General features: G+C 40.4%; 1 long non-coding RNA gene across 1 annotated transcript in view; it reads right to left on the bottom strand.

Moving 5' to 3' along the window:
- Nucleotides 1-444: 444 nt before the first annotated feature.
- LOC131974542 (uncharacterized) overlaps nt 445-20,274 on the bottom strand; it is a 42,770-nt gene continuing 22,940 nt past the window's right edge. Inside the window, exons 5-6 of the long non-coding RNA XR_009394667.1 lie at nt 6,948-7,084; nt 445-2,209 (exon numbers count right to left, since the gene is read on the bottom strand). This is a non-coding gene — a long non-coding RNA (uncharacterized LOC131974542). The remainder of the gene's footprint in view (nt 2,210-6,947; nt 7,085-20,274) is intronic.

Raw genomic sequence — 20,274 nt, 5'->3', positions numbered from 1 at the left:
CAGAGCCAGTTCTATCAAACAGCTGGCTCAACCAGAAGAGATTTTAGCCACTTCAGTTTGTTGTCTGCATGGAGATTACTTGACACATTAAAGCATTGGAATGTTCAGGTGTCAATTTGCCAGACACCAACACTGGATGCTTTGCATGCAACTTACCATCCTCACTGCTTGTAACCCAGAAGTCACTGAGGTTCCCCACTGGGGATGCTCAAATCCTTAAAATGTGTGTGGGAGGAAATGAAGAGCAAAGAGAGAGGAGGCCTAAAAAAGGAGCCATGTGAGCGTCCTTGGGTTAGTTATTATTATTATGTAGAAGTTTTTATGGATGAAAAAAAAATGTGTCTGATGTGAACTAATATTATTGCTTTTTTTTTTTTGCAGATTGGGGCAAACTACTTGTGGTGTTAAAAAAAAACCCAGCAGCAACCACAATTTTTGGGTGGATATGTCTTTATTCTTGATGATGTCAAAGGGCTTTTTTCTCCCCGCTTTTTTATTTTCAAGGCTTTTACAATCTAAATAAGAGTTTACATTCTATGTTAAACAAAAAATACACGTTGAGTTTTTTGGCACGGATTCTTAAAAAATGTTTGAATCAGTGTTCTTTGTGATTGTTCTCATGGCAAAATATGAATTACAATAGAAATATATATAGCCTACTATGCCATTTAGGACAGAGCATAAAAACAGACTGTAAACAGACACGTAGTGTTGTTAAATGAACATCAATATAATTTAAAAGTTAATTGAATAAGGAAAATGTTAAGGGAAAATATGAATTATTATTATTTTTGCTTTTAGACTCAGTATGTAATAATAGTTCTTAAGTCTTCTCTCAAAAACATCAATTTGAGGCGGTTGTACATGCAGCAAAATATGACTTACATTTACAAAAGTTTCCAAAATTTACTTTCTACGTAACTTACGTGGCTCACGTCATTTACTTCACTTCCAGCATTGACGTATATTTATTTAGTGTTTAAACTGTCTTTTATAACGCCTAACCAGGAAGGTATTTTGCCTTAAAGCTAGGTCAGTGGTTTTGTAGGTTAAACTGCAGCCTTTTTTACAACCACGAGCCGTACATGTATGCATGATGACCTGTGCCGTGATCCGGGAAATGCTCATTCTGACAAACGTTCATATTTGTCATTAATGGTGGTATTGACAAATTACCTATTCTGTTGTTTAGGTTGGAGATATTGTTGGTTTTTCCTGCTCACAATATATAGAATAGAATATCTGCTGTGAAAAAGGATTTTCAGGCAAAGTACCCCCGGTTGTCCCGGCAGGACAAATATTCTTGAATATTCTAAGTAAAGACTATTATTTTGTATTAACGTTTTTTGAGAAAACGTTTCAGTTTGTTGTCACTTTTTAAAGGAAAAGTGGCAAAATGTAGACATTAGCCTCACTGCCTCTTAGCTAACTCAATATGATGTGACAGCAGATTGAATGGCAAACAGTATTTGTTAAAAGCCGGGCTGGGAATCCATGAAATTCTCTCCTCCCTCAAAAATATAATTATGTGCTGCTCAGTGTATCGAAGATTCAGAAATAGGACATTGTCAAACAGAAGCATATGTATTCAGCAAACCTCCCTTTGATAAAGAAAGGTTAAGAAAACATACATAAGTACACAAAGACAAAGAGACACACAGATGGGGAGTGTACAGGAGATGTGTGCACAGGTGCAAACACATAACTGCTGCTGGTTGACCTTAAAGAAATCATCAACTGGAATGGCTTATGGTTGCTTAAGATGTGGCTGACTAAAACAAGCAATGACATTAATGTGGCATTGTTACCATATCTAATTATATTGTGTTGTGTCTGACATTATGTTATGTTAAGTCATATTTAACATAATGTGACCACATGTGCATTGGTATTCAGTCTGCACACAATAGTTGGTTTCCAAATTTTTGACTCAAACGTACTTGAATACAGCAACTTCTTCTTTAGAAATGCTTAGTATCAGTATGAAATGTTTCTGTGAGAACTATTGGAAATGTCACAGGCCCTGAGACGTGTGTATTGCTTTAACCCCAGCAGGTACATCATCGCACGTGTGCAATGGAAAGACTCGTACAAAACAGCATGAGAAGAAGCAGATGATGATTGGCAGGGCCCTCTGCAGAGCGGACTGGCCGGCCGACTGGCTGACGGGCCTGCTGGCCAACTGCTCTGGGGTTTTCCTCATCTGCAGCTGGAAAGGAGAGAGACATAAGGGTGAGTGAAGAAGAGAGAGACAGAGAGAGAGCACAAGTGAGTGTAGAGAGGGAGGGAGAGCATGGTGCCAGCGATTTGCTCTGGTGTTGCCTTGGGATCCTTAACACGTCCATACACTCGCCGTGTGCCCCACTTTCTCCTCTTGTTGCAGGCTGACCAAGTCAAGGCACATAGTGGAGGGTTAACACAACCAAACTCTGTTGCACGCTTTTTATTACATTACTGGACTCAATGACCAATTTTGTGGGATATAAGAGAAAAGTCATATAACTAATAAAATATAACCTACATCCCTGCTATTCCAGCATTTTTGAACCCCTACAAAAGGAGAATTTTGAAAACAGTCTCCATTGTATGGGATGCGTTTTATTGTGGGCTAGAATTGAAAATGATGACACAGACACTCATGCTTGCTTCTTAATTGGGTCATTAATGACCTGTCCTGTCCTGGTTCGTCCCGCCCGTGCCATTTAACGCTTTTCTGAAAGAAAACAAACCTCTGTAAAAGCATGAGCTGCTGTGACGACTTAATTTCCCCACTGCGGGACAAATAAAGTCTTATCTTATCTCTTATATAAATGGGTATATTATATATGTTTTCAGGGGTGTTTGTATGAACATAACTTATTTCTGAAACAGTGGCAAAATTTCACTTTAAAACTAAAGCGTATTAGTGTGAACACGGTCTTAATTTCATAAGAGATGGCATACTCTAAGATGAGTCTGGTGGTTGAGAAGTTCTTTCAGTTTTACACCAGCGAAGCTCATATTCCAACTCAGCTCTACCTTGGACATCCACAGAAGGTTCTTGCACTTAAGTCTTTCTCGACTTGCCTATGGACTTGACCTGGAAACACCCTGTCTGTAACCTGGTGAACTCAATCCATTCATTCCTCCCCCTACCCCGCCACACATCCACCCATGCTCAGACACTGCAGCTGTCCAATCTCCCTCTGGGGTCAAAGGGAACATCCTAATGTTCATCCCACTTGAGACTGGCACCTGTTGGCCCTGTCTTAGCCTGGCCTTCATAAAGACAACAGAGAATTCAATAAAGCCGGCTTAGAGCCACGAGGCCTGACGGTGCCTCCGTTCAACACACTGTCACTGCGTTCATCTTCTAGTAACACATGATATGTCATTTGGGAAGACTGAGTTCTAGCTCTGCGTAAAAACAGACAGTTTATACAAAAAGGGGATAACAATGAAAACACCCTTGAATGAATGGACTATGCGAGAGACACTGGACATTATGTGAAGCTGGGTGCTGCTGTGCCGTCTATGCTGGGACTTGTTAAGCAGTGGAAAACATTGTAGGAAAATTGGCAAGCAACTTTTATTCCTGTGTATAAAGTAATCCGAATCTGTCTTTAGGGCTTGGCTTTAAGATAAGATCATAAAAAGGAAATGTAAAACCATCAATTCATCCACCTGCCTGTTAATGTAGATTTCGAAGGGTTGGATTTCTAAGAACAGGCGAAGTTGACATTTTGCCAAAAATTGTCTGTTAAGCAGTTTCTAGACCCACACATGCAGTATAGATGCAGCAAATTTAGCAGTATTGTGCATTGCCTTGGGACAGGGACAGTATGAGCACTGTACCAAGCTGCCAGCCATTGATTTTTGACACAATGTGATGGCTTACTTCCTCATATCAATGTCTTATTTTTAGATTAATGTGAACTCAGCTGTCCAAGAGTGTAATTAGAGGGCAGATAGATCCTGCTGTCAAGCTGACACATTGAGGTTGGAGGAAAATTGGTCTGATTGTGACTTTGACAATGTGTGAGTCACTGCTCTGATCCTCTCCTTCATTAGAGCAAATCCCTGCCACAAAGACCAATGAAGAAGAGATTTACTGTAGTCTGGGAGGTCCGCCTAAGAAAGTCTAATTCGCCTGTTTGCATATGTGTGTGTGTGTGTGTGTGTGTGTGTGTGTGTGTGTGTGTGTGTTGTATCCGTGATGTAACTTGAAATGTTTCCAGGCTTTTTTTCCCCCGCTTGCGCTGTGTTTCTATATCACCTCTTCTCGCTGTCACTCACACCCCTCCGCTCGACTTATAATTAACTGCAGTTGTTAATGGGCTCAAGAGGAATTTAGCTTGTAAGCTGATCCTACAATTAGGGCTTGTTGACTTTGCATAAATGTTGGGGGCTGCCCTCCCCAGGGGCACAGGGCAAAAGAAGGGCGGCTTTGAGGGGCTGCCAGGCCTGGCCGGACCTCCTGAGATGTTGGAGAGGGAAGTGGGGTCTAAAACACACACAGAGGAACTATTTCCAACAGTCTTCCCCTGAATCCTTTGGGGTCACACAGGACATCAGGTTAACCTCTGGAAACTTAGATGAGACCTTATGGTCCAGCTATTCTCAAATGTTTATCCTCCAGAGGCTAAGCATGCAGAATTATTCAAAAGAGAAAATGGGCTTGAAACGTCTTGGATGTATTGAATGAGAAAGTTATCCAATGATAAATGAATGATCGTTGACATAAGATTTATATGTATTGTTGTAGAGAAACTGGTATCTTGAGTTTAAACAGCTAAAATAAAGAATAATCTGAGATGTATTGTGGGGAATAAATACATTCATTTTTAAATATGTTAGTAATGATAAGAACATAATGTGAAGATATTGTTATACTTTTTGTTTATACATTTCTTTGTCTGATTCTGTAGCTTTTTAAGTATCTTAATACTGAAAATTTGGCATTTTAGGTAGCTGAATTTGTTCATTTGTTTTTTTAAAAATGCAGTGCTACTTTGGAAGACAAATGCCTAATTTCAGATTAAATGGTCATACATGCAGACCCCTGGTACATGAGGGAAAGATTGCATTGTCGAACACTATTCACATTAATATTCAATTAATTATTTATTATTTTACTTTTTCTGTCAAGGTACTTCAGGAGTAAGTCGCAGTCAGTAAGTCCAAGCCTGCACATTAAATTTCACCACAATATTGTCATAACTTTTGGATCCTTCATCATCATTTCATTGGGCAAAACAGATTTTATGCTTTGCTCCATCCATTCAGTGGTCATATGATTAGTCACATGGCCTACCTACCTTTTCACAGTGCATTTCCTCATGAGTTACTAAGGGTTACACTTAAAAATTAAAAATAAAACGATCAATTTCTTACTGCAGTATAGTAATATGTGCAACTACAGACGTTTGGCAAATTAAAAGAAAAAGCAACATGAAGCACCTTAGTATGGAGTCAGGACTACATCGATACTACTTGCTGCTCACAGCATAACACGCCAAAACTGTCAGGTTGCATCGTGGGTAACATAGGTGTCAGAATAAAACTAAACAATATCCCTGGTTCTGCATCGATTCAGACTTTTTCTTAAACATCGTGAGTCTGACAGTTTTAGAGGAGTGTAATATCAAATCAGTGGAGTACTTCTTTAAGATTGATATGTTGACTTGAAATATGTTTATCATATCAAGTATTTAAACATCCAGTATTTGAATGATTTATATTCCAAATTTAGTGTTTGTTGATTCAGACATGGAAACCATTGTAGGACCTCTGCCAGAGTTGCGGTTTTTCTCGAGAAACCAACTCTGTAATTGCCTCTTTCCTTTTACTGGATGCTGCAAGTCACAACAAGTGCCGGAGCGCTTTCTCTTTTTTCTCCTCTTCAGCAACACAGAGACAACATGCTGTCAAAGAAGGAACAAACTAACATGTCTCCAGGGCGCATGTCTACGCAGCTTGCAGGAAGAGAAATTTCACTGCATCTACTGGCTACTGTAGCTGCTTCTATTATTATTACTTATTTCTGCATCATCTTTATAAACTACTAAGGGTCAGTCCCTATTTAGCAGAGACAGTGTCTAGTGAGTTTGGAAGCTATAATACTTTGGAGCGAATTTCTTTTTCTGTTGCCTTAAAATAGTCAAAGGTCAGGGCCATCCAGAATGGCCCAGAGGCTGGTTGGCCATCAGTGTCTTCACTCACTTCATGCAGACGGCTTTCGGAGAAATCTTTTTCTGTCCTTTTCACACTTTCACTCTTCTACAAAGACAAAAAAAAGTCCTAAACATGTCTCACAGACACTTGTCAGAGAGACAGTTGAGGATAACATTGGCCATTACTGTTGAAACTGATTTATGAGCTTGACTGACTGTGAATGAACCTGGAAGGATTCACAAAGAAAAAACACTTTATCCTGCAGCCCTGCAGAAATCTCTTCTTCAACATTTTTGTTGCACACTGTCTGATGACCACAACTGTGCATGAACATTTCACTTCAAGTGATCAGTGAAATATTGTGAGGTTAGAGTTCAGAGCTAAGCAGCAGTGAAAATAAATCAATACAAATAAGTTGTGCAAATGAATCTTAATAGTTTTTGATGTGGCAACACCTTTGAGTATTGCTACAGCTGACGTTTAGTTGGTATACTGCAGTCTAAGCAGGTTAATTCTTCAATGCGGTTTAATTCAGACGGCTGCAAGTTTGTCACGCTGGTTATGTTGGTTAATCTGGTTCCTGGTCTTTGTGTTTGCTTTGGCAGCGTTGTTGTGTGTGGATACGATGCACTGCATTGTAATCACAGATTTCTGCTCTTCTTTTGCCTTTTATTTTTTTAACAGGGCATTATTACTTAAAATAAACATTAAGAAATCACCAAAAAGGGTGAAACTTCTCCTGTGATTTTTCTACCATTTTTGTTGTGGTGAAGAGACTTCGGTGATGAACACACCTTGGCAAGAGTTTAATTATCTGCAGCGTTGGGGTGGAATGACATCCAGCAGGTTGTCATCTATCCATAACAAATGGCGATTCATCTCTGCAGAGCAATCATTAGACCTGATGGCTCCCAGTGGAGGGCTGCGGCATCTGCACAGATCACAACAATGTTTGAATGTTTAGCAACAGGCATTAGAAGTTGAAGGTTTCCTTTGGCTTCTTCTGAATAAAAACCTGTCTGGATGCAGGCAAAACCTGAAAGATGTATTAAACCTCATTATTTTTTCCAGAGCTGCAGGGTTTGGGCTCTTCCCAATAAATTAGACTTATGTGCGCACTGATCTAGGTGGCAAGCTGTTATGAATGCCAAAGATAAAAATTTTAAATTACTGTCTCGGAGGTATTAATTAAATTTTGTGGTAATTCTTAAGATTGTACTTACTTATATCACCAACTTCACTGCGTCCATTAGTTCTGTACGTGAGCATATTCCTGTTCTTTTTTGCTAACCTTAAATATGTTTTGTTGCCTAACCATTAGTTGTTCAGAACCACAATGTTAGCGTGTTCAAAACAGTTACTGTAGCCGTGTTCCCATGAAAGTCGAAAATCGCAAATTTGAAGCGAAATTTTGAAATGTGGCATTATGTTGAATTAGGGACATTTCTATCAGCTAAAAAATTGAGAGAAGTGCGTAACCAGCTTTTTCTTTTGGGTTTTCTGGCAGAGTGGAAACAGCTTATCAGTCATGTGAGTTAAATGTTTGCTATGTCAGAACTTATTCTGAAAAACCATGCACATCTCCCTTTTGGCATATTCATTATTTTTTCAAAAAGGCAAAACCTCAAACGAGCATAAAAATGCCCTTTCATGCATATTTTTGAAAGTTTTATCAAATTTGGTGTTGATGAAAACACGGCTTGTGATGTTTTAAGAAAAGTGACTATAATTATATCATATGAACCCCTTTGCAAACGTTTTTGTAAGCAATCATACAAACCTAAATGAGAATACATTGAACTCTGAGACAGTTTTCCACAGGTGTTTAAAAACATTTCTCCTGTATTGAAAAATTGGAAATAATGCACATTAACTGCTGTATTATTATTTCTTTAACAAAAAAAGGGACAGCCATTTCAATAACAATGCAACAACTTCATTGTTGCACTCTGAAACCCATTCTATTTCCAACAGCTTCAGTGCACCACAATGTTTTTGTTTTTTGCTGAGTGGGTCCAGTGGGGTCTTAAGTGGTGTTCAGTGATTATTCTGTCTCTTGAATGGGAAACCTTAACTGTTTCAGTGTATCATAATGGTGACACAATTTCCCAGGCTTCATATAGTTTTCCTGACTGATGTTTTGCCTCAGAAACTTCACTAATAGCCTCATATGTCTATGTATATACGAAAAAATATCGTCAGGCCAATTTTAAAGCTAACACACTTATCAGCATGCAAAGTTAAAGTCTGTATCGTGTTGGTTCCAGAATTTTGTCCACCCCCATGCATTGCTCAGGGATGCTGTGCTTTACCATGTGTATGGAAGACAGATGAACAGTTAGTCCAGCCATTATATCATATCTCCCAGAGAGACACGTGTTTACAGGACAGCAAATCGAGCCCTAATGAAGTCATCGCTGAGAGTAATGCTGGGATAGGTCCGCAGCAAGCGTGTGTGTCCGATGCCAAGTGCTGCTGTACAGTGATGAACGACTGCAGCCGAATTTTGCTAATGATCATTTTTGGAAAAGCAAATAGATGTATCCAGCATCAATATTTCTTAATTACAGTCGTTTCCTGTGGAATTCTCTGTTGACGAAAACAGGGCGAAACAATCCATCAGGCAGGAGAGAAAAAGAGAGATTCTGGGAAGCAGAAAAGTAAACCTCAAAGGATGGATTTCATCATTCGCAATGGATTTTCACCTTTTTTGTCTAAGTGTGTGTGCGCACATGTCTGAGAACAGTAAAGGGAGTGACACCCACATTAAAGGCACAAAGTGTGTGTGGGGGCAACCAAGAGAAAAACATTTTGACTTTCTCTGCCCTCTAAATCCCCTGTAGACTACATGCCAGTGGCTACATGCAGCTCGGAGTGGTTTAATGCCCTGTCAGCTGTGGTGGTGGGAGAGAACACACACACACACACACACACACACACACACACACACACAGTGAATCATGCACTGACACACACATTGCTAAACCCACAGTACAAAGGGCTGCAGCTGCTGCCAAGAAGCACATATGAATCCTGAGAGGGAGTTTGTGCTTGAGGTTTGGTGGCACGACATGTGAGTGGTCTGAGTAGAACTGGAAGTAACGGTGGTACTGGAATAGTGACTCTGCATAAAATACACAGTGTACAGTGAGTCGTAAGAGGAATGGACGCAGTTATACACACATGCACACTGACTATCTCCCATCTGTCCCCCTTTGTTTAAACTCTTTCCCCTATTTAGAGTTGAAAAGCGGGACTTATTTTGTGTGCTCAGTTCCAGAGGTAAAAGCCCAGTTAATTTTCTGCATGGATAATGCTAATTGATTTACAGTTGGAGCACTGCCTCGGTTTGGTTATGCAAAAAACATTAAAGTGCCAATTTTAAAAAGCTGTGGACGCCTGTAAACCTGTATACATAAAACTGCTATAATCATTATTTTTTTGTTAATAATGGATGAAATGTAATGTAATGTGAAAAGAATCACTTATAGTGACAAACCCAAGCATTGTTATCACACAACCCTGCTGTTCCACTCATCTCTAAGAAGTTATTGAAATTTTTCGGCTCATTGTTTTGTTTTTATGGCCCAGAACTTTATCGGGTTCTATCATTGGCTCAGGTCAGTCTACTTTTCACTATGCTTTGCCAAGCCAGGCTTTCATGATATTCCACTACAGCGGTTGTATAACTTCCCTCAAGCTCCCAATAATCATTTATTAAGTGACATTCATACATTCAAAGGTATCACTTCTAATTTAGATTTAGAGTTCCCAACAGGTCATTTTATACAGTGAGGTCAAGTTTGAACAAAAAACTACTCACTACAGTGAAAGGCTGCTTTGGGGACTAACATCATCACAAAATTAAAAAAAAATAAAATAAAAAGTGGCCTCACTGACTCCCCAAAAGTCTTAGTTTTCCATTCATATTCAATTTATGCAAAACTATTTGGGTACCCCAGTATGCAGAAATATTCAAATATAATAAGAGAAAATAGGCCTAATGCTTTTGTAATGCTGTCCCAAACTGCATGGGATTAGTAACGGGTCGTGGGTACCCATAGAACTGATTTTCATTCAAAGATTTTGAAGTCAGAGTTCAAGGGACCCCTTTGATGTCATGTCAGTTTTCCTTTGACAAAATTTCTCCCACCTTTCAATCATTATTAAGCCATCTTTCCAACAAGACATCATGATCATTAAAGGATTTCTGATTCTGATTCTGATTCTGATATGGAACCAATGGATTCCTCGGGTCTTCAAGTTTTATATGATACCAGTATCTTAGTTCTAAAACTAAAATGAGAAATGATACAGAACACTGAGAGGTTAAATCTTGCATGAAACTGTTTCTGTCTTGCATATGTAATGCAAAATTCAAATAAAATAAAAAAACTTAAATTCTCACTATATAAATAAACATGTATGATCCGATCATAGTTTATCTTGTTGCCACTCACTCACTTCCACCCACCCACCACGCTTTCTGTTAACTAGACTCTCCAGTGTGAAAGGCCAGGATTAACCTTGGATTTGAAGTGGGCAGCCAGCCCATACACTCACCAATCCCTCTGTCAGACCCACCCTCATGAGCTCATCTCTTCCTAATGAATAGCCACGGACACAGGTGAGCACACACACACAGACAGATTGGGATACACACACAACAAATAGGGGTAAATAGGCACTTATGCGTGCCTTTCCACATGCAAACACATACACATGCACAACGTCAGCATATTAGCTCGCTTTCTTTCTTTTTGTGAGAGTTTCTTCAGTCAGATCTGATGGTATTGTTGCTCTGTCAAAGGAAGCTCTTACAAAGAGGCAGCAATGTCAAATCAAGGCAGTGCAGACAGGGAGCATGTCCTAACCTCACACATATTCACACAGCCAGGCTGGATATGAAAGAATTTCAGCTGCAGCATCTTTATTAAAGCCATTCCTCTGAGAAAGAAGTGTGTCTGAGAGAGGAGAAGTCTGATCCGTCAAAAGGCCTTCAGGGAGAAGAAGGCTTAGCGAGCCGGCACTGTGAAACTTTGTGTGTAAAGCCACGCTTACACATACAGATACAAATTGGTTGTCAGTCTCTGGCCTCTCATGAAGCTGTGGCTCTGTGGTATGTTTCACTGAGCATGTACATAATGTTCTCTGATTAAACAGTTGTTTTCTGACGTATAATATGGTCTGTGGCTCTGATGGGACCTTTCTTAGGTCTCTTAAAAAAAAAAAAAAAATTGGGGATTGGAGACATATTTCACTTCTGATAAAAACTGAGGCATGGAGTTTGACAGACATGGGAAGTTTACCGAAAAAAGCTTTTGAGGTGCATTTGGGAAAATATGGGAACCACCATTTTTGGAGCTCGGCCAATACTAGGAAGAAAAAGTCAGGATTTATGTGTCTTTCAGGTCATCCAAACATGTGTAAATTGCCCTTTAATCAGGCATCATTTACAAACTTTACAATAAGCGGATGATTATCATAATGAAACAGACATGGCTATTTACTGGCTTGCCACCAGTCTTGTCCCTCACCAAGGCAGTAAGCTTTATCAATACACTTGACGAAGGCAGCTTTAACTCCAGGTGCTTCCCCCATGCAATCGGTTTTTTGTCTTCATCCCTATCAGCCATGACAGTTTCTATCTGTTTGAGTACATTACACAAGGTAGCCTGAGGAACCAAAGTTTTACTGCTGCATCTCATTGGCTTGTGTTTGGAAGTTTGTTAAAGACTTTGAGAAGACTATGGTTTCCGTTGAGAGAAAACAACTTCCTTTTCCCTGTCTTTTATAATATGCATGCAGCACCAGCCTCAAGTAGTCAGCTGGAGAGCAGACGGGTTATGGCTAGGAGACGTAACATGGGAATCAAGTAATTAAAAAAGAATTAATGTATTTTTCACCCTATGGGCAGACTATTTGATTGTATTGTATATGAATGATCCAGTCCAAAGCTTTTTGATCCATATTTTGAACATAAACAATACCTAATTCTTGTCAACAGCATGCACAATATAATTTATTTCTCAGTCTCCCTTATTCTTTTGCTGTGCACTGTCACACTGTGGTGGCTTTCTTCTCATGTTCTTGACCTATTTGAGCAACCATATGTCCAACTTTTTGCATGCTGAACTTTTCTGCTCCACATTCCCGCTTCCCCACATATATAAAATAGATTAAAATGTTATATTATATTACATTATTTTAAACACCAGACACAGACATATCTGTAAGTGTACACGTTTTGCTCTTCTTTGCACCCCTCTCTCTTTGTCCATGTTTCACTCTCTCTATTACATGCACAGACCCACAGACACACACAGGAACACACACAGACACACACACGAACACACACACACACACACACACAGACACACACACACACAGACACACACACACACACACACAGTATCTTGTAGTGTGATCTGCTGAGGAGATAGTGCTTATTAGCATCCTATAAATCTTGTCTACCTCCCAGTGGGGCCCTAAGTCATAATTTAAAGCAACACGTGCTGCTGTTGTTCTGCCTTCAGCCAGAGTGACTTTTTGAGGGCTGATGGCTGATGGCTGTTGATTGGCCAATTTTAACTTCATGCCAAAAAAGATAAGATCATTATGGGACACTTAAACTCCACTAGTGGTCACAATCATTTTACTGAACATGTTAATTTGAAATCAAATCATTGATCCATGTTTTCATCACATCAGTGGTGAATAAAGGGGATTTTAATTCAAGTTTATTAAAAATTGTTGAATACTTATTTCTGATTGGTAAGTTTCAGCATTCTACTCTTTCATTTCTGAAGAGCAAACCATTGCTATGTACAAGTTCTGACCAGAAAGAAATCTGGAAAATGTAACGTCAGCTGTTGCAAAAAAATAAATATATTTGGAAAGCATGACACTCTCAATCCACTCTTTTTTCAAGCTGAATTAAAATTATTTTTAATTTTCTTTTTGCCAAATTATAAAGTAGCTGTATCCTTAATGCCAGCATCTTGCATCACCCTGTTGGGCTTCCTTTTACAATATTGACTCACTCACCGTATATTATCCCCTACATAATACATTTTGGGCTCACACATATTATAGACATATCAGTATAACCACAGTGCTGTTTCCCAAGGGCAGAAAAGCATAGTGCACTACAACAGCAAAATCACTACAATCAACACATACCACCACCTCCCTGAGAGGATGCTAGGAGGGGAAATGTGAAATGGCAAGGAGGGGGAAGGGGGACAGGAGTTACAAGAGGAGGAAATTGAGAAAAAGGGAGGAGAAGAGGAGGGAGAGAAGATAAATCTAGTCTCTCATGTTCACAGCAGGCTTGTCAAGGTTGAAACATGACATTTATGTGGACTGGTATTGGTCGTAACTCTAATTATGGCTCCAGAAAATGCCGACTATATGTGAGATGACGTTTGGAGGTAACCATTGTAGAGCGTGACTGACAGCAAAGCAGCGCACAATGCCTGGGAGTAAGCTTGTAATCTGGGGTATCAGATTCAACGGGCTGGTAAAACAGCATGCTGGGAGTGAATGGAGTCTTTGTGGAGGCTGCGGCTTACAGGCTCATTTGCATGAAGTGATAAACGTTGTTTACACTGGACATACAGCTCTGTGAAGTGGTAGGTAAACGCAGCAGGAATGATAGATGTACTGCCTCACATGGGAGCCAGACAGTTATGTAGTAAGCACACACACACATACACACACGGACCAATTCATGCAACAGGTATGCAAACATAAGCGGCACAGAAACACACACTCAGACGGATCATTTCATGCAACAGGGATGTAACATACACACACAGGTACACACACATAGACGAAATAGTATCCATCCTCCCGGTGATAAATGTCCACTTCTTTCCACCATGGCTAGCATTCATATTTCCAGCCAATCTGTCAACATCACGCTCAAACAATGTTTATTTTCTCCCTGTATATTTGATAAACACATAGATATAAGCTAGAGCTCTTGTGGGAGGAGGGGGTAGAGAGGAGAAGGTGTAGGGCTGACCAGGTCCCCTGCCTCATTCCAGGATGAGGAATCCCCTCTCTAAGCAGACAGGGCAGGCTGTAGGGAGGGGACCAGGGGACCAGGGGCCACGTGCGGTCTCAGACCCATTTAAGGAGCTGAGGGTGATTTGTCATCCTCTGGAGGCGACGGACAGGAGGGTGGCGGGGTGGCGTTGGAGAGAGGTGGAGGTAGGGGTGGGGGAAAGGGCCAGCGATTTAAGGCAGTAAACGGGTTTCGGGTCACTGGCATCGCACAGTGGGCCAGTCACTCAGCTCCATAACAGGACAAGGTAAAGGCAACGGGATGGAGTCAGTAGTATGGAGGCGGGGGGGTCACCCTCCACCTCCTTCACCCACCCACAAGACCCCTGCAGAACCTCTAGGTCAGTGGAAATAATAGCTCACCCCCATTTGAAATAAAGTTCCTTCAGTTCAAAGCCTTGCTGGGTGTGTTTGTTTTACAGTGCCAGGTAATCGTTTTCACCATGGTGGGGTGGAGGCACAACTGTGCACCACCCGACGAGGTTTTAGACAACACTGGAGAAGGTGTATGGCAGCTCTTTGATGTGATCTGTCTGCTTCTCACGCTGTCATTGCTGCTGTGCTGTGAAATGAACATGACAACCACCTAACCCCCCAACATCACCCCACCACAAGCTGCCTGACCTCCGTGTGTTCAGCGCATCCCTCAGTTAGTGGGAGAAATAATATTGAGTTTCCCTGTTTCCCACAGAGACTCATAGCGGCGGAACAGCACGGGGGTCAGACATTTTTCTCATGTACTGCCAGCCAGCTACTGCAGTGAAGGGCCAATAAATCAGCTGAAGGTAAACACACAGACTGTTAGTGAGTAAAAAAGATCAACAAATGACAGCAGAACTCACCCTCTGTAAAGTGCTTTGCAGATTGGATTGTTGGGTCAAAGTTCAAGTGATGATGCAGGCTGTTGTCTCTGTTGTTCTCTGCAAGCCGGTGTGTCTATATTCAGCCACTGATCCTAAACCACTCGTTGACTGCATAGAATGAGGCATCTACTCTATGAAACAATCCAGCAGATTACATCACATTAATTTCCAGAGTCAGAATCTCCCAGTTTAACTTTGATAAATATCATAGCAACTGCTTTAGATCATCAATTTAACAGTTCTGAATTAAGGCTGGGCAATACGACAATATATACTGTCAAAACAATATAAACGAAAAGCGGCCAAAAGACTTAGAGCAACATTTACAGCAGTTGGACACCATAGAGATGCTGCTTACATATGTGATTTTTTCAGAGAGACCATTTAATAATTGATTTACCAGAAAAAATGCTATATTGTGAAATATTTCGTTATCGAGATATAAAATGACCCATATTGGGATTGGAAGTCCTATTCTGCAAGAACCCGCGCTGACACGGGGTGAACATGCAAACTCAACTAAGAAAAAGAAGCCAGAGTTGAACCGGTGTAAACATTACCTAGTCATACATTTTGTGTGGCTGCCTCTCAGATAACAAAGCTGATTAAGGATATCAACTATTTTAGTGAATTCTAATTCTAAATGTTTAGAGCAACTGAAGATTCAATAAGGGTTTAAAAATGAAACAGATGTTATAAAATGACATCAAGCGCCTTCTTCTGATCCACATAACAAACACACACACACGGACACACTCACACACACACAGACACACTTCAGAGACTGCATAATTGAGTTGGATTGCTTTCTACTGAATGGAATAATTCTCTGGTACCAGGATCCTTGAGTTATGAAACTTAGCATGTCATTATCTGTTTAAAGGCCAAAAAAAGAAATAAACAATGATCACTAAAGTACAACTTTTTCAAGATATAATCAATGTCATTCCAGTTTTTGGAAAAGCTGGAATGACATTGATTATATCATGTAAAAGTTGTACTTTAGTGATCATGTTTCTTTCTTGTGTAGTCTGCCCCTGCGGCTCTTTCATGGTTTCACATGCCACCACAAACCTTTGCTACCCATAAGTGTATGCAAATAAATAGACAAACTATTGATTCCATATTTATTCATAGAACATACAGTAGATTTAGACTAAGGATTGGCTGTGAGATGATAGCAATGCTGGTGATTTTAAATGCAGCCTTGTAGATGAGTTTGCTGGATTCCTCTGAGATTGAGTGACATACATTTTTAGACACACATGCATGTACACACACATGCACATACATATGCACATGCACTCAAACACACTTGACTTGACTTAGCTGGGTCTGACAGAGGCCTGATTGGTGTCTCTGTCTCTGGGTGGGCTGATTTAAAGTGTCCCTGAGGTCTCGTTCCAGGTAGGGAGGCAGACAGGGGCCTGGAATCCCCCACCCACTCCCCTGCCTCCCTAACACCCACTCCTACTGCAGCTCCCAGTGAGCAGACCCTGCCCCCACACCCTCCACACACACACTTGCTCAACCCAGATTCCTCTTCGTCCACATAGCATCCATGCATTCTCACACTGGCCCAGACCGTCTGGGTCTTGGCTTGCGTGGATTTCTCACCCCCCCACTCATCTCGTCCCCAACGAGCTGCCGCACATTCCAGCAGCACCCGGGCTTATTATTGGAGGAAATTTATAGGGCCATTTATTTAACTGGATCTGAATGACATTGGTTCTGGATGAGTGGAGCTAGGGCAAACTGCCGGGCCATGTGGTCCAGGGAAAACAGAACAGGGGATAAATCAACTGACTAGGGGAGAGAGAGAGAGAGGTGGTGGGTGGGAAGGTAGGAGGCAGATAGAGAGACAGGGAAATGGATACAAAGTAAGAATGACGAAAGCCACACGAAAAAAGAAAGTGAAGTAGTGGTAAGATACAATATGATATGATATACTACAGTGCAGTACAGTACAGATTGGTACGGCATGATGTGATATGATGCAATACAATATGATGCCATGCGGTGCGATATGATACAATGCAACACAATGTGTTAACACTAAGGTACAGTAAGGAATGCACTGGTAGAAACAATGTCATGCTGAGAAGTACAGCTTAACTTTGGTGAGAGAGGAGTTCCTTGACCTCTGACCTCAAGATATGTACAGGCCCATTATATGCTAATTCCATGCACTTTGCAGTTTAATTGCAATTGAATATGTCTGCATACTGGGGTCCCTAAACAGTAGTGGAATGCATAAACTGTATGACTTGACCTCACGGTATTAAAAAAAGTCAAAAGGTGCCTTAATGTGGGATATTGAGGGATTTTTGATCATTTTTATCAACTCTCAAGTGGAAAAAATGGTACATTTTGCTGCAACAAGACTTAAGACATAATTAAGAATGGGGATGGTCATCATATATTTTAATTATAATGCTCTAAACCCTTAAAACTTTTAACATTTTAATAGGTGGCTAACCAAAACCCAATGTTCATTCCAGATTTATCATTAGAATATCTTGACACATGCTGTTTTGGGCTTCATCTCAATTTAATACTAGGTTCCCAGCTTTCAGATGGTGTACTCTTCCATGTGACATCTACACTTAACCTTCTGTCTCCACCTAAAGGCCCCTTGTCCCCACCACACAAAAGGCAAAAAAAAGTGTGGAGAAAAATGGAAAAGGTTAATTCATTTCCAATATTACGTTTACATACTGATGTATAAAATAATTCTTCAGTCTGTTTATTTGAATGGAGGGACTCTTAATATTGGAGGGCATGAGTTGAAATAAGAAGAGTAGATGATCAGTCACTGGACAGCACCATGCTGACTTCTGAAACCACACTTATATACAATATAAACTAAAATAATATTTTGTCCTAATACTTCACCCAAAGTCCTTTTTTAAATGACCACAAAAAAATAAAAACAAACTGCCACACCATATACCTGGGGGCAACTGAGTTTCATGCTGTGGTAAAATAATCTATAGAAAGTATTATTTTTTGTCAAATGGTGACCTGTATCAATTAGGAAATAAGTAATTAAATAAAGTATATTCTTCATAATGAGTGTAATATCTGGCCATACACTGTTTTAAATGCAATCAGAAGCTGGGAGCATAAAGTGTTAAGTGGCATTGCTTGTGTGTGCATCTGCAGAATGCTTTTTGCTGAAAACATCACACTCAAATAGACACAAACCCCATGACTCTGTTTCTGCAACAGTGAAGAGGAAGCACATTGCATGGCCAGAGGGCTCTCACAGGCTTATTAGCATGTACGTATATGTGTGTGTGTGTGTGTGTGCGTGTGTGTGTGTGTGTGTGTGTGTGTGTGCGCGCGCGTGTGCGCGTGTGTGCGTCTCACTTCCCTGTGCTCACAGGTGTCTTGGTGATAATCACAGAACTGACAGGGATCAGTCATAGAAGACAGCATAAGAAGCCTTTTTTAGAATAACTGTTGTGATGTGAGTCGAGGTAATTTCTGGAAAATGTTAAATACATAGCTTGAAAAACTCACACAAACATCGATTGCGACTTTTTAGCTAACAACAATAGTTTTTATTTTCACATTTTGGAGTGTATTTAGGTCTGAAAACATTGGGGTGAAAAAAGCAGAAAAGATTAAAAATATATAGGTGAATAAAATGTGCTTTGCATTTAGTCCGACCACCTGGCTGCCCTCGGCATCTGTGAATGCACCAACCTTTACTGTTTTTTTTCCTTTTGCAAACCTGATTGATGTTCTTCCACTTTAAAGACATTTTATGTCACTTCTGATCACACAATGCAGGATTTGTTGTCTTACTGGTTCCTCAGATGATTTACTGCAATGAGTTAACAGGTAGCATGTATGATGCTGGTTCAGAAACAGAAGGCTATCAAGTGATCGGCAAACAATCAAAGACATATTTGGAGGCTGCTAAACAAGTTAAACTAACTCACAAGAGTGCGTGCCTATTTGAGAAGAAGGATTAGCTAAGGATGAACTACTTTTCTGTAGTTTTAGCATGGATAGCAAATTATTAGAAAAGGATCTGAATACATGTGGGCAGAAGATATTTTTTGTGTGTGTGCGTGTACACATGACTAGATTCCATGTGGGTACAAAGAGGCAAATACAAGCTGAAGTCTCATATTCTTACATGTGAGGGATGATTAAAGTGCATATCAAACACATTAAAATAGCCAGACAGCATGCTCTTGTTTCATCCATGGATGTATGAAGAGTTTCAACACATGCCAGCATGTGATCTGACCCCTCATTATATGTTAAAACAAATGTGAGCTGGTGCTACCAAGTAATCTACCTCCCTGTCACCCATGTGATATTTTTCCACATTTAAATTGGAATGAATGATATGGAAAAGCCTTCAGAGGTAACCTGAGTCCTGTTTACTCAGCCAGCCCTAATGCAAACAATCCTACACACACACACACACACACACACACACACACACACACACACACACACACACACACACACACACACTCTGACACTAAGTGACTGACACCGCCGGCTGTCACAAGCCACTTGGGGGTGGCGGGAGTGATAGGGGGTTGAAGTAGTAGGTGGGGGGGAGGTAGATAATCCCTGTTCACAGTAATGACCTGGCTTCAAAGCAAAATCTCCTCCACCCACACACATAGACACACACATTTGGGATCCTAACTATCCGCCCATCACTCACAACTTCCTGCAGCAGATTACACTTTGTCAAAATTTAGGGACTGTTTCAATACTACACCAACTGGCCCAAAGGGGGTGCTACCATATTTGTTGAAGTCTCACACTGTAACTTGTATGCCATTACTTGTGTATTCACAAAATGTGATGGAATGATGCTTCTCGTCACTCATTTCTCAAGGATTTGTTTTCTTGTTTTGGATATGTTGACTTTTCAACAGATCATCAGTCATTATCTGCTTTTCTACAAAACACAACTGCACGCGCACACACACACACACGCACACACAAATCAAAAAGTGGTAGCTGAACTCAAAACATGTTTAAATAAAACTTATTTCACAGTTTCTTATGAAAATAATTATTTTTCTGTGCACAAGCAAATACACAGTAATATAACTCACAGCTGCATTCACACATACACACACACACAATGCTGCTAGCTGTACGTGGCAGGGCAGTGTGTTTGGGTCAGTAAGTGGGAAAAGGTGGTGTG

This window comes from Centropristis striata, chromosome 7 (assembly GCF_030273125.1).
Source record: "Centropristis striata isolate RG_2023a ecotype Rhode Island chromosome 7, C.striata_1.0, whole genome shotgun sequence".
In the NCBI taxonomy this organism is placed as follows: Eukaryota; Metazoa; Chordata; class Actinopteri; order Perciformes; family Serranidae; genus Centropristis; species Centropristis striata.
The sequence above is the reverse complement of the archived record's forward strand: the minus strand, read 5'-3'. Positions and strand labels throughout refer to the sequence as shown.